Here is a 14,397-nt window from a genome sequence, read left to right on the forward strand (position 1 = left end):
TTGAATGATTACAGGCCTGAGGGTTAAAGGGATTATAAAAATGATGTCATTATCCATTTAATTCACAGATGCAAGCCTTTATTTATAACGTTCATTACCAAACTGCTCCATACTTAACAGGCGGCAGTACATGGAGGGCTGGTCTCTGGCTATGTGAATACTTCTGGCGGATGATAGGACCTGACCTGAGAGTTTTGAGATTAATCATCAGGCAGTGTGTTTTTTTATTGATGACAAAGCCAGCTGACTTACACCTAACGCCACCATAAGGTTGACATTTTTCTTTCGGGATGATGATGGCACAGAGATTTCTGTACGAGTGTCGGATTGATTTACAGGATATTTACATGATTCCCAGAGAATGACTCAGACTACAACTCTCTTCTAGAGCCTGGATGAGATTTGCGAGTTGTTTTGAATGAAATGTCACAGCGTCTGATCGATGCGTTAGGGAAGTTATTACACACATTCATGCCCTCCTCGGGATGAATTGTAATAACATCGGGGATCTATTGTCAACCAAGCAGAACAATGAGAAATACCAAAAATGAACAAAAGTTTGCAGTTTGGCAATAACCTCACATAACCAGACTAGCTTTAAGTCATGACAAATGTAAATTAAGTAACATATCCAATATCAACCACCGTGATTTGGGAGGACAAAACATTAAACACAAACAACAGCTAACACATGCATAACTAAAATGCTGAACATGATAAACGTTATACCTGCTAACGACCAACATAATGTCATTTGCATTGTATTATACATTATCCTATTAACATGCTGGCGTGGGCATTTAGCTTAAAGCCCACCCAAAAATGAAAATGTTGTCATTATCGACACACCCCAATGCCGATGGAAAGCCGGGTGAAGTTTTGTAGTCCACAAAACATTTCAAACAGCGTTGCAGCATCCTCCTAAACAACTGAAGCAGATGGGGAGTTCAGGGGCGTCTGTGGTAATCCAAGTCTCCAGAATCCCAGAGATCCCAAACTGATTTGAAAAGACATTATTTACACCATTGACAATAAACTTTACTGTAAACCAATTATACATTTAAAGGCATTCTAAGATGGTACTTATCACATCATTAATGTTTAATAACTACTTAATAGGAGACAAAAGTCATTTGATTGACTTACATCGTCTCACCACAAAAGTTATTTCTTTTCATGTCTTGACTAATGACCTCTCATTTATCTGTGAGGTGTTAATAAATCATTCCTCATCCATTAATGAAGTCAGTTGTGACTTCATCTAAAGACTTTAAGAGTATTATCCAATTATTAAGCAGCACCAATTTTTATACAGTACATATATTTTTAACCTACTTTTAAATGTTGCCACTGCAAACAGATTCTAAACCTACAACTCCATACATCTGATCACAGTCAGGCCCCTCATGTCATCATCATTACTGCTCAATAGCTCTCCTTCCTTGAAGGAATCTCGCGGCTAAAAACCCTCATGAATTACTCACAACCTCCCGTCAACTCAGAGCGTTTCTCCAACTTTAGATGTTTTATGCATAAGACCCTGGAGTGCAGGCAGAGAGGATCAGGGAAGACAAAGATAATTTTACTCTGTAGTTTTTTAAGGGAATTAAGTGGCTTTGTTGCTGCCCCGCGTCATCTGATTCTTCTCCCAGCATGCCTCCTGTGTCCGCCTGACTGCCTGTCTGCCTGCCATGCCTGCCAGTCTGTGATGTTTTGTGGATGACAGCTCGACTTGTCAGCTTGCCGTCAAGCCTCGGGGATCAGATACCACTGTCTGATCCCGGCTCGTTTTTTTCTTCTTCACTTAGTTCATGCTTGCTTCCATTCACACCCTTTATTGCGCGGTGGAGAGAGGGGAAGTGGAGGGTGCAAGGCATGAAGTGTGTGTTGGAGTGTGTGAGACTCCCACAGGGCATGTGAGAAGAGGTTCAGTGAGTTCACTCTGATCTCTCCGGTCCGCCTGTCTGTATCTAGGCAGAAGTCTCTCCTCTCTCCGTCCTCATGACTCCCCCCCGCAGCGTCTGCGTGGTCTCGTGGTTTTTGCGGTGTCTGCTCCAGTGCCCCGGTCGGCCCTCTCATGTGACTGGGTCTCTTCCACGCTTGGTCACCTTCCGACTGCATTGGCCCACGGTTGACTGCATTTCACCGCTGGTCCATTTCCACTTCAGAGTGTATATATGTGTGTGAGAGAGTGTGTGAGTGTGTGCCCCAGGGGAGGGGCGGACTATAAACAGTCATCACTTGTTGACTTCCTGCCATCCATCAAAGCCTTGAGCTCCATTAAGTCCGCATTGCCTCCGTTTCCATCCGCCTACTGAAACCATTATTGCATTGCAAACTTCTGATATGATGGAGGTTCTTAATAAAACTTTATTTTGTTTGCACATTTTATTTTCTTACTTGTTCAATAAAAGTTTTGCAAAACGCCCTTTATTTAAAGCCAGAAGTTACCATACCAATAAAATGTCCCTGAACTCAACACAATTTCCATTTTAAGGATTAAAAGGGAGACTTTCTCTCACACCATCGTCTAAAGTCGGGTTCAAAAGCTTTCTCTTGTAAATTATTAAACTTTGGAGGTTTCCTCTAAATGTCTGGCATGAAAATCTTTAAACTTAAAGACATCATACATTCATGATATCTGAATGACTCATGCTTCTTTAAACAGCTTCCTGGCAACCGACCACACATGTGTTGTTGGGGTCATAGAATAGCCACGGAGAGTTAAAGGAAAAGTTCCCCCAAAAATGAAAATTCTGTCAATATCTACTAAAGTCGTGTGAAGTTTCACGATCCACAAAACATTTGTGGAGCTTCACAGCAAAACAACATTGCAGCATTCTCCCAGCTGAAGTAGATGGGGACTTGAAAAAACTATGGAAATAAAAGCACAAAATGGCTCCATACAGCTTGTCTGGCATAATCCAATTCCGTAACTCGGAGATCCCAAATTGATTTGAAAAGACGTTATTTACACCCTCTTTAGAGCTGAAATCTAGCTGCCAAGCTAACAGCATTGGCGACTGTGCACCAAGGGTGTAAATAACATCATTTAAAATCAATTTGGGACCTCTGGGCTTCCGGAGACTTGGATTACACCAGACAAGCTGTAACTTTTTTTAAGACGAAAGAAACACTGTTTTGCTGTGAAGCTCCAAAAATGTTTGTAGACTACAAAGTTTCACCCAACTTTCCATCAACATGGGGGTGAGTAGATAGAGACAGAATTTTCATTTTTGGGCCGACTTGTCCTCTAAGTCAGTCCTCTTAGGTCTTGGTTCCCATCAGGCTACTCGATACGAACTACTTTCCTTTTTTAGAGTAGGGAATGTTGAGTCAGACAGTGAGAGGGCAGCTACAGTATGACTCAGGAGTCCTGGGACACTGAGAATGAGCATATGTGGAAGTGAGGAGATACCGTCATTGATGGGAGCTTGCAGAGGTTATAAGGGTCAGATCACCAAAATAGCACAAACACATTCTCCCATTTATCTCCACTGGCATCCAGCCATGCAGATAGTTTAGGTTTTATCAGTGCCTGAGATCTCTGTCTCTGCCTCCACCCCAATACAATGGAAGGGAATGGAATTTAGCTTGTAATGCTCACATCATTGACAAACTGCCTAAAAAAAATCAGCATCATCTTTCCACATACCTCGCTGAGAAAAGTTTTTATTGGTTCTACTTTCTATCAGATAAACAGACCTACTGAAAACTGCTGACAGACTTTGGATTATGCAGAGTGTAAGGTTGTAATGTAATGTAAAACACAACGCTGTATTGAAAAATGATGGAGAAAAGTATCAGAGACAGGCATCTCAAAGCGTTGAGACATAAATTCATCACTTTCTGCAGAGAAGCTTACACACTAACAGAGTTGAAGGTGTGTTGTAAGTTGTGTGAGCTGATCCTTAATTAAGACGCACTATTTTGCCTAACTTCACTGTGGTGCACCATAGATACACCATACACTGCTGTTGTACAGTATGTTTGTCCCTGTTTTGGTCCATTTGTTGAATTTACTTTATTTCTACTTTTTGTTAATATTCTTATGCAAGATGCCATAATTAAAAACCCATCAAAGACAGTCAGGAGAGGACAGTGCTTCCTTTGGAAAGATGCAGACATTATATATCATAAAATATATAGAAACTGTAGGATAACTAAGGATAACTCAATACCAGGCTGTCTTGTCACATCTAACCACAGACAGACTCACTGATATGTGGGCAGAAGTACAGTATGTTCTGCTGCACCTGTTAACGCACCCAACAGTGGTGTCCTGTTGGGTGCACCTGGAGTCCCAGTGCATGTGCCTGAGAAAACGTGAACGCCCACAGCTTGTAGCCCAGTTTGTACGGCAAGTCTCTAAACTTCACAAGCAGCTACATTAGCTGATCAGAACAGATGAGCACAAATAAAAAGACGAAGAAGTTGCTGCACAAATGGAATTTAAAACCGTACAAAGTTGTAACAAAGTTGTTACATTTCACCACACAAACAAAACATAAAGTGAACAGTGATAAAATAGTGAAAGATAATTGTTCACTGTATGCACACTGCTGTGATGTCATCTGTGTTTGTGTCGATTCGGGCTTGGTGGATCTGATTTTTCCAACCTAGATGACCGCTCCATTGCACTTTTGCTTATTCATGTTTTAAGTGGCACTTGGTGTGATGAATCTAGATTTTCAGCCAGTGAGCCAGTCTGGCAGCCAATAAAGTCTTGGCGATTGAAGCACATGTGACTCAACATTTCAGCTCCAATCTTGCCATTTGACTTTTAAAATAAACATGACCACTCACTCGTTTCATTTTTCTGCATTAACACACCCTGTGTGAATCAGTTGATCCACGGGGCCAGTTTGGGTCACCTTGAGTCAACATGAGTGAATGGGAAGAGGAATGAACAGGGAAAAAACGGACACACACAGACAGAAAAAGAGTCTTGTCCTCCACTGTGGTCATGCTAACCCTCCCCTTGGGTCACCATTATCCCCTAAAATTGCAGCCATACTTGTTTGTGATTGCATGCATAATCTTGCAGCATAATAATATTACTAAATACCAAGTGATTACTGTGTTTCCCCTCGTCAGGCATTAATTATTGAGCTAATTAATGGAAGAAGCCTTGAAGCTGCAACTGTATTATTTATTTCCCTGAAACAACATTTATCCCAAAGATTCTAACAAAATAATGAATGTGTTCATTAAATGTGTTTTGTCAGGTTCCATAAATTATCTCATCACCCGTGTTAAATAAAAAGCAACTCACGCAGCACTCTAGTAGCTGCAGTGCATTCTGGCCTATTGAGCCTAGAGCCAGTGGAGAAATAACAATGATCCTGATCCTATGAATAAAAAAAGATAGAATGCATGATTAAACACAAAGCACAGCAGCATTGGGCTCGGATTTCATGTGCATTATCAATGTATACATACTGTAGCATGCTTCCAGTACATGTTACCGCAGTGCGTCTGCACAGAAATGATGCATCAGTAATGAAATCCCTCATGTTAAATGAATGAAGCCTGTGGCAGGGCGATGCAGGGGCTGTCTGAGTGAGACGTCCACTGCCAGGATGTGAGTCTTTTTCTTCTTCACCCTTCCTCCTCCTGACCTGCTGCATCTGCCACTGTGCTTTATGCTCCAGTGTGCTCGGTGACGGCTCTGATGTGTTAAAAGAGGCCTGAAAAGCTTCACTGTTCACTGTTCTTGTGTTATGATCTAGACATTTCAAAAGCTGTCAGGTTATCTTTGTCTCAGCTGCTTTTGCATTCTTCTGTCTCTCCTTTGCTTTATCACACACACTGAGTTAGAATCACTTCATTTGCCAGCAACAGAGAACGCTTGAATTTGTTTCTTTGACTAACATATTGAGAGCTAACGTTGTGAAATGTGATGAAGCACTCTGATGCACATGGTGGAGGAGTTCACATTCTGTGCAAAGAGGCAGTGTAGGACAGTAGGTATATATATATATATATATATATGGAAAATGACATGTCATGAGATGACTTTTGTTGTGAATTGGCGCTATAAAGATTGATATATCTGAAGTGTACAGCATTTATTATTCATATACAATTTGTTACTGAGGTACTGCTGGCCATGACCTAAGCATGTGCAGAAAGTAGCCACTGCTGGTTTCTAAAAACAAACATTACCAGAGCTACTTTGCGAGTTGATTCATAATTAATCATAATTAATAATCACACATATGTGCAAAGAGGAATAGCCATTCGGACACATGGATTGAATCAATTAATCTTCCAATTTGTCAAAAAAAAAAATTAATATGTGGTGGCCAATTATGTAAGCTGGCAATCAGACTAGAAGACTTTCAGCATGGCTAGCAAATGCTAACAGCATGGATGATCAAAACGACACCGAATGTAGTGTAACATCATGTAGTCACTCAGTTTGGCCTTGTACACCAATTCAAAACCCACCTTAATGATATGCCTTGTATCCTTAATGTTTGTTTATTATCTTTTTTTAATATGTCAATGTGGACAAAGTGGCCTCAGTCAGTTTACTTTTCCCAGTGACAGACTTTATTTATCGCTATTTGTTTGACACGTATCAATAAATAAAATTAAAAAAATATGAATCCCTGCACGAGATGTTTGAGTTAGTTAGTGAAACAGGTCCGAAGCTCTCGCAATGTGAAGTTTATTGTCAAACTGTGACAAACTGCTCGGCACCTCCTGCTGCACAATGCTGTCAGTCAAAGCTTGTGGGATTATAATGATAGAGACTGAAGATAAAGCTGAGTGGAGTAGAAACTTGGTTAGAAGTAATATCTGATCCTCTCTCCCCTCCTGACTCTGCCTCTGAGCCTGAGGTGAGGACTGTAATTGTTTGTGTATTATCGTCATGTTAGTAATCATCATTAAGAGGATTAGATGGAGCACTCTAACCAGGAAGAGGCGCACGCAGCCAATCATCGCTGCTGGAGACTTGATTGGTGGTACACACACACACACACACACACACACACACATTCACACACACCTTTTGCAAGTTCTTATTGAGCTTTGTTTAATGAAGTTGTGTCAACACTGCTAATCACCTGTATCTCCACTTCGCTGCTCTGCTTGCATTCTTCATTTAAATCCCAATTAGGCTGCAGCGCTTAAGTTTTGTGTAGGATGATAACAACCCTTCACACACACACAGCCATAAAGAAGTGCTGCACTGTACGTCAGTGATTATACCCAATCAGTCCTGTGTATGTGTGTGTGTTGGCTGATGTGCGGGCGGACCGATGTGAAATGGATCCCCCCCCACCTCTCCCACTGTGAAAGTAAGATTAGTGACAAATTAATCCTCCTCCAGCGGCCCATAATCTTTTGCTGAGAGATGGCGGCAGATGTTATACGTGAATGCAGGCCTGTCCTGAGCATTTGTGGGAGCGGGCCTGTTGTTTACTGGGCGCCTTGTGTGTAATCAAATGCTGAGAAAATATAGTGCAGTGTAATACTTACTGACTGCAGTGCATGAGGTTGTGCAATAGGTTCGTTTAAAAGCTTGACTACTGCGTTGAATCAAACAACAAATCAGACGTCATGAGGTTTACCAAATTGGTATTTACTGCCCTTTGGGGTGTTGTATTTACTCTGCACAACCCTGTTTGTCTAACTCTTTTAAAACACGTCAAATGAGGTCAGAGTCTGGATTTATCAAACTGTTAAAAGAGACTCTTTAAGTTAAAGATGCATTTTAGAAGAAATTCTACTTACAAACTTAAACTTCATTAAACTTTTTTTTCTCAATTCAGGTTAGCAGCAGTTTCATATACAGCCAACACAGAGCAACATCAACATTCTTATGTCAACATATCCTCATATACTTAACAACTGAATTGGTTGATTGCCAATTCCAAAATCATACGTCCACGTTCCCAAAACATGACTTTTGCAGCTTACCAGATCTTCGTACTGTTCGTACAGCGCCAATTCAATCCCAGGACACTTTCCAAATTGAGCAGGTCGAGGCCATACTCCTCGATCAATCTATTCAGAGAGCCTCAACATTTCCCCAATGAGCAAGCACTTGGCAACAGTGGCGAGAAAAAAACCTCGGAGAAGAACCGGACTCAATGGACTCAACTGATTTAGGCTTTGTTAGGTTTAGGCAACAAAACTGGTTGGGTTTAGGCACTTAAAGTATTTGGTTAGGTTTAGTCGACAAAACTATTTGGCTAGGTTTAAGCAACATGACTAATTGGTTAGGTTTAGGAAAAGATCGTGGTTTGATTTAAAATAGGTATGTTAAGTACCTATTCCTTTTTCCAAAATAAGTCCCAAGCTCAAATAAACCAGAATGATCCTTTTAAGGGTACTTCTTCACTTTTATGAGTAGGAGTTATCCTAACTCCTAAGAGAATTCTCTAGTTTATTCAGAACTGAATAGCTGCAGGTTATAATGAATGCAGGCCCTAGTAAACAAACAGGATGGCCACAACCCTCCTTATAGAAAGGACACAAAAGCAAAAGCTAATGAAAAGGATGGGTGATGTGCAGTGTAATACATGCAGTGCTATTCTGAGCTCCCTGATGTTTTTTACTGCTCATGATCTCCCCCGTCAGTTTCCAGTCTTGTTACTTGGCAGAGGCAGCTTTGGGTGGCATTCTCATTGTGGTGTCCTTTCAAAGCCAACAAAGGCATTATGTTGGATGTTTTAAGTGGATTGTGAAATCTGTCTGCTTCTGACCTTCTTGGGCACAACACAGCTTAATTTAGAGGAGCCGTGCTTTGGGAAGCAGCATGGGAGCATTACGTTTTTACTAGACGGCACATTAAGTGTTCCCTCTGGTTCTTAGTGGATGACAGAGAGGTCTGATTGTTGTATTGAGCTGGAAGCTTCCCAACTTCTCTCCACCTGCTTTTATAAGGACTGATAAATAGAGCAGGTGATGGTGACACAGAGGAGAAGGAGTGGAAGAGAGTTGTCAGTGTGACACTTTCCCTGCTCAGTCTGATGAGAGTATAGTATGAAAGCTGAATAGTGTGTGTGCTGTGTTTCTGTGGTGTGTGTGTGTGTATGTGTGTGTGTGGAGCACACAGAGCGTCTCTTACCTTCAGGGGATTTTCTGACTGGGCTGCTGGTATTTGGGCTGACAGGAGCACCGCTCAGAGCGTTACAGCCAGGGGAGGAGGGAGGGGCAATTAGGGGGAGGAGGAGGGGAGAATCGAGGCGAGGTAGAGGGTAGTAAATGGAGTTCTTTAAAGTCATGTCTCGATAACTCAGAGGGCAGTCAAGAGCTCCTAGCAAATTTAGTCAATTTAGAAAAGGCTGAATTGGGAGTAAATGTTGGGAGTCAATGAAACGTCCTAATTATTGTAGCCATTGAGTTGGCCAACATGTTTGGGAACATGTTTGAGGAACGCTTTGGTGGTTGCTGGTTGCCCTCTGCGCACATTTTGGACTTTGTGGCTGCAGCAATTCTTTTTGGAAGTGAACGCTCTTGAATATCAGCAGTCATGTTTCTCTTCCAAAGACAGATCGTCTTGCATTATTGACTGCCTCCGCTGGCTGGAACATAAAAAATGTGCATTTTCTCCAGAATAAATGCAGGGGCTACTGTACTTTCAAAGCTAACACTCTGATTCTGCAACACTGGCCTCGTATTTATTGTAATACGTGAGCCTGTGCGCACATCATCATGAGTGTGAGTGTGTTTCTGTGTGTACAGTAGTGCAGTACCTGTCAGCACTGAGGAAATGAGAAGGTTCGGCTTTCCCATGACCTTACCTGATTCCAGACCAGAGGAATCCAGCCAGCCGGTGCAGGTGAGAGGATGGTGAAGGGTAGCGGTTTCCATGGTTACGGCTCAGTTCCCACCAACCAATGAGCCAGGTGTTGGCGGGGGACTAAGGGTGACCTTATGTTCCCGGTGACTGGGTGGGCATACACTGGTTACACACCGCGCTCTTTTTTTTCCCCAGCTGCATCGTAACTTTACCCAGTGCCTTCAGTGTGTGTGTGAACAGTCAGTTGAAAGCTGCAGGCAGACCAGCGACAGGAGAGACAGGATTATTGGCAGATTAAACAGGTCCGCGCCCATGTCTACTTGGGTATGATGTGTGTGTTTATGTATATACCTGGAGGCAGCAGAGCAGACCAAAGCACAGTGATAAGGCTGGTGTGGATGGATTTAATTTACGCAATGTGTCGGTCTGTGTGTGTGTGTGTGTGTGTGTGTGTGTGTGTGTGTGTTTGTGTTTGTGGAGGGGAGGTGAGGTGAGGTAGGTACCATAGGAGGACAAAGGGATTTTTTATTACTTTTATTATCAGCATAAACCTACACAGAAATCAGTTTCACTTCGAAATTGGCTGAGAAACACCAAGAAAGTAGAAGAAAGCAGTTGCTTTCAATTGAAATGGTCGAATATGTTGAACTTTGGTCGTCATGGGCAGGCAGTTGGATCAGGGCTGCTTGACACACATCTTCCACACTTAATTGAATGAAGAAGGGCTGAAAAGCATCTGAAAGGCTGAGATTAATAAAATTGCTAATGCTCCCTGTTATATTTTGCCAGAGCAGTAAAGTTCAATGATTCAGCTGATCCTTAAAATCAATCATTTAATTGAACAATGAATTCAAATTGCTTGCTTAATTGCATGCTTCCAGTGCCCCTTTACAATAAAAGCTTTAACCCTTTAACCCTAACCCATAAAGCGGGGAGGTGTCACTAAATTACATTTACTGTGAAGTACCTGCAGCTATGTTGTGCGTTCAGAAATGCTTTAGAAGTTGTTGCTTCTGTGACATCTTATATTGTGACATCTGTTACATCTTGTATTGTGTTATATAAAGTTACCACCAGATACCTAGTTGAGTTGGTTTACTCTGATATAGACAAACGGTGTGGTCACTGAGCTGAGTACACCAAAATGGATCAGTTAATACCGGGGCAGTATAACAACCATATCAATTACAACATAAAAATGTAAATGGTGATAGACAAACAGTGACATCACTGAGCTGTTCTGGAAGATGTATCTTCAGTGATGATAATACTAAAGATATAGAAGAACTTGTGTTACCACACGCACAGTACTACAGATACAACAGATATGCAGATGTACAGTTGTATGAAAGTCATTGCTCTCTATGTGTAAACGTTTTCATGAACATGCAATATACAGTACATTGTTACACTGATCAAATTATGAACAAAAATGACCGCTTAATGGGTAAAATGGGTAAAAAACTGGGAAGAATGTGCATTATTCTCTTAAAACAGTGTTTCTCAAAATGTCGGGGGAGCTGAGGTGTTCTGGGGGCATTAGTTTACAGCAGAAATTCACATTGGAATTTGCATCTACATGCAAAGGGGGGCAACGTTCCCTACCAGATTTCACAAAATGTATTCATTGTCTTTATTGGGTGCTGCAGTATTTGCTGTATTTGCTGTATGTGCTGTATTTGCGGCTGAGACTGTTTAAAGTGGTTAAAAGTGAAAAAATAGAGGTGAGAGGCAACGACTTTGTTCAGCCTATAGCAAAGCCTCCCTTTTCAGCCCACTAATTCTATCTTGACCATCCCTCATGGGAAGGACAGATGACTGGAAGTATCGAATGTGTTGGTGTTCACACTCAGCACGGGCCAGCTTTCAACCTGATTTATTCTGGCATCCGTCGTCATTAGCAGCAGGCTCACTGGTGCTAGCAGATAAATATCACCACAGCTCTGTGACCCATCAGTGCCGCGTGGCGCAGTCACACACACACACTCGCACCAGAGCTGAATCTTCATTACCTTGAGCTCCACCTTAAGCCCGTGTCCACAGAAATCAGTCGACACCACTGCTCTGCTGATTCAGCCTGCTGCTAGTGAAACTGTGTGTGTGCAAGCTTTGTGTTGTTGCTTTTCTGTGTGAGCAAGCCTAAAAAGCAAATATTCCATGATTGCATTATTGCACTGAAAGCCCACTTCCTCTGAGAAAGCAGTAATTGCCTGTTTACATTGTCCACAATAGGACTTGTGTTCAACTGCATTATTATGGACCAGCTTCAGGTTATCAATCACGCTCTGTGTGTGTGTGTGTGTGTGTGTGTGTGTGTGTGTGTGTGTGTGTGTGTGTGTGTGTGTGTGTGTGTGTGTGTGTGTGTGTGCGTGTGTGTGTGTGTGTTCCGACGGTGTAAAGGCATCCCTCGCCTCCCTCTGTCCTCCCCTCTGTGTTTGAAGGTCATGGCCGTCTGTTGAGGCTCGTTACACTAACAAGCGCTCAGCTCACTCCCCAGGGAGCTGTCAATGGATCTGGTTGGAGCCAATAGAGGGATTACAGTTCACATACAGGGATACTGGGTGTATTTGCGGTCAGCGCCAACCCTTAGCACACACCATATTTTAATTTTTAACCAGTATTTTGAAAAAATCAGGAGCCTGCTGTGAAATGTGAATCCTTTTCTTTGCTTTGATGTTCCTTTGACATGTGTGATTAGAGTAAGATCAGACAAACCCTTACTGATGTTTGAAGGGATGTTTGGCCACTGAGGCAGCACAGAAAATATTCAATAAGATAAGATGACAGTGACAGACAACATCCTCATTATGCTCATATTGAGTGTGTGCTGACTGGAAAGCAGAGACAGATTTACATGTTTGCTGTCAACAGATTTGTGAATTTACAGTTCAGTGCATGAGCAGGTGTGTAGATGAGCAAAAGTTGATTCTGACATTATCAGCTTTCCGCAGCAGATGTGCAAATTTGCATCCTGTACTACTCCCACTGCACACTGCAAATAGAGGCAAACATATAGACAGAACTGGTTCCACTTGTGCAAATGTATATAATGGGCTCCTGGGCACAGGCATGTGAAAGCCAGTAATTTGGGGCTGTATTTCTTTTTTAAATATCTGTCTAAGTACAAAATTTTAACACGGCTCATAGTATGTTGAACAGCAGTCAACAGCTGTGTTGTGTGATTGGCTATATTGTTTAATACAGTGATGACAGAGAAGGTTAGGAGCAATAAAAGGATGTTTTATTCAAGTACAGCTACAAAGAACATTTTACTTATAAATTAGCAGCAAATGTATGTAAATGTATTGCATTTATGCACATGTACAAAGCGGGCAAATCAGCTCTAAACTATATTAATAATGTGGCTGCTGAAGAACAGACACTTATAGTTTATGTTACATGGAGCCTTGACTTCATATCTATGAGATAATGTCAATATGTAAATATAAGTAATATATCACTGTAAACCCAGATTTAGTATTAATTAACCTTCATTAATGGTCATTAATTATTCTATTTGTTTTTTGAAAAGAACCTCTCCCATTGCTAAATCACAATAAGTTGTTTGCACTTATCATATGAAATATGCAGTACAATTATCATGTTGCTTTGGATTAGGATGCTATATCTACTGCCCTACACTCAGTCTTCACACTCCTGGAGAGTAAGAACAGCTACAGCAGGATGCTGTTTGTTGACTTCAGCTCAGCATTCAACATAATCTCACCCATGAAGTGGATTGAAAAACTAAACACTCTGTGCTTAACTACAACACTCTGCAACTGGATATTGGACTTCCTCACAAGCAGACCTCAGAGAGTAAGGATTTGCAGTCACACTTCCCTTATGTTGGTGCTCAACACCTGAGCTCCCCAGGGCTGTGTGCTCAGCCCCCTCCTGTTCACACTGTACTTCATGACTGCACTCCCCGAACGTCAAGAGAACTCTATTGTGAAGTATGCAGACAACAACATCATCATTAGCCATATTATAAACAACGATGAGAGCTCATATCAGGAGGAAATCTTGCAGAGTGGTGCACAGAGACAATCTACTGCTCTACGTCAGCAAAAACCAAGGAGCTGATTGTTGATTTCAGAAATAAGGAGGCAAAGAAACACCCCTGTATACATTACTGTTGCTGAGGTGGAGCAGGTGAACAGTGCCAATCAAGTTATTGAATAATTGGTTCTGAATTGCTCAAAACACTAAGGTTGCTAATCATATATGCTTTATATGCTATCATAAAAAAGCAGAATTTGTTGCTAACATGGTTGTATAATCTAAACTACTTGTGATGTGAATGGCAAACATGCACTGTTGAGAAGGTTTCCTGATGGAGATACACTGTATAAAATGTATCCAGTGTACTGGTACATCATTTGTTATTCTCATCATCAGCTTTCCTGATGGCAGTAACACATGTTCATCCATGAACATGAGGCAGATGACATGTGGAATAAACTGCATTAAATCCTTGGCTCTCTCGTTAGCGCTTCATTTTCTTTCCTGTCGATCCTCTGCCGTCCTTCAGCGCTTTTCCATCCAGAGTAATTGGAGAGAGCGTGTTGGCGGGGGCGAAGTGTTGCGCTGGCTGCTCCCACTGAGCCGCTGCCAGCAGCTACTGCTCTGTATCG

General features: G+C 41.8%; 1 protein-coding gene across 2 annotated transcripts in view; it reads left to right on the top strand.

The window, feature by feature from the left end:
• Positions 1–14,397, top strand: part of chst11 (carbohydrate (chondroitin 4) sulfotransferase 11) — an 87,229-nt gene that overhangs the window by 44,155 nt on the left and 28,677 nt on the right. The window lies entirely within an intron of this gene.

The sequence above is a fragment of the Pagrus pagrus genome (assembly GCF_965226575.1).
Source record: "Pagrus pagrus genome assembly, chromosome: 23".
Lineage (NCBI taxonomy): Eukaryota > Metazoa > Chordata > Actinopteri > Spariformes > Sparidae > Pagrus > Pagrus pagrus.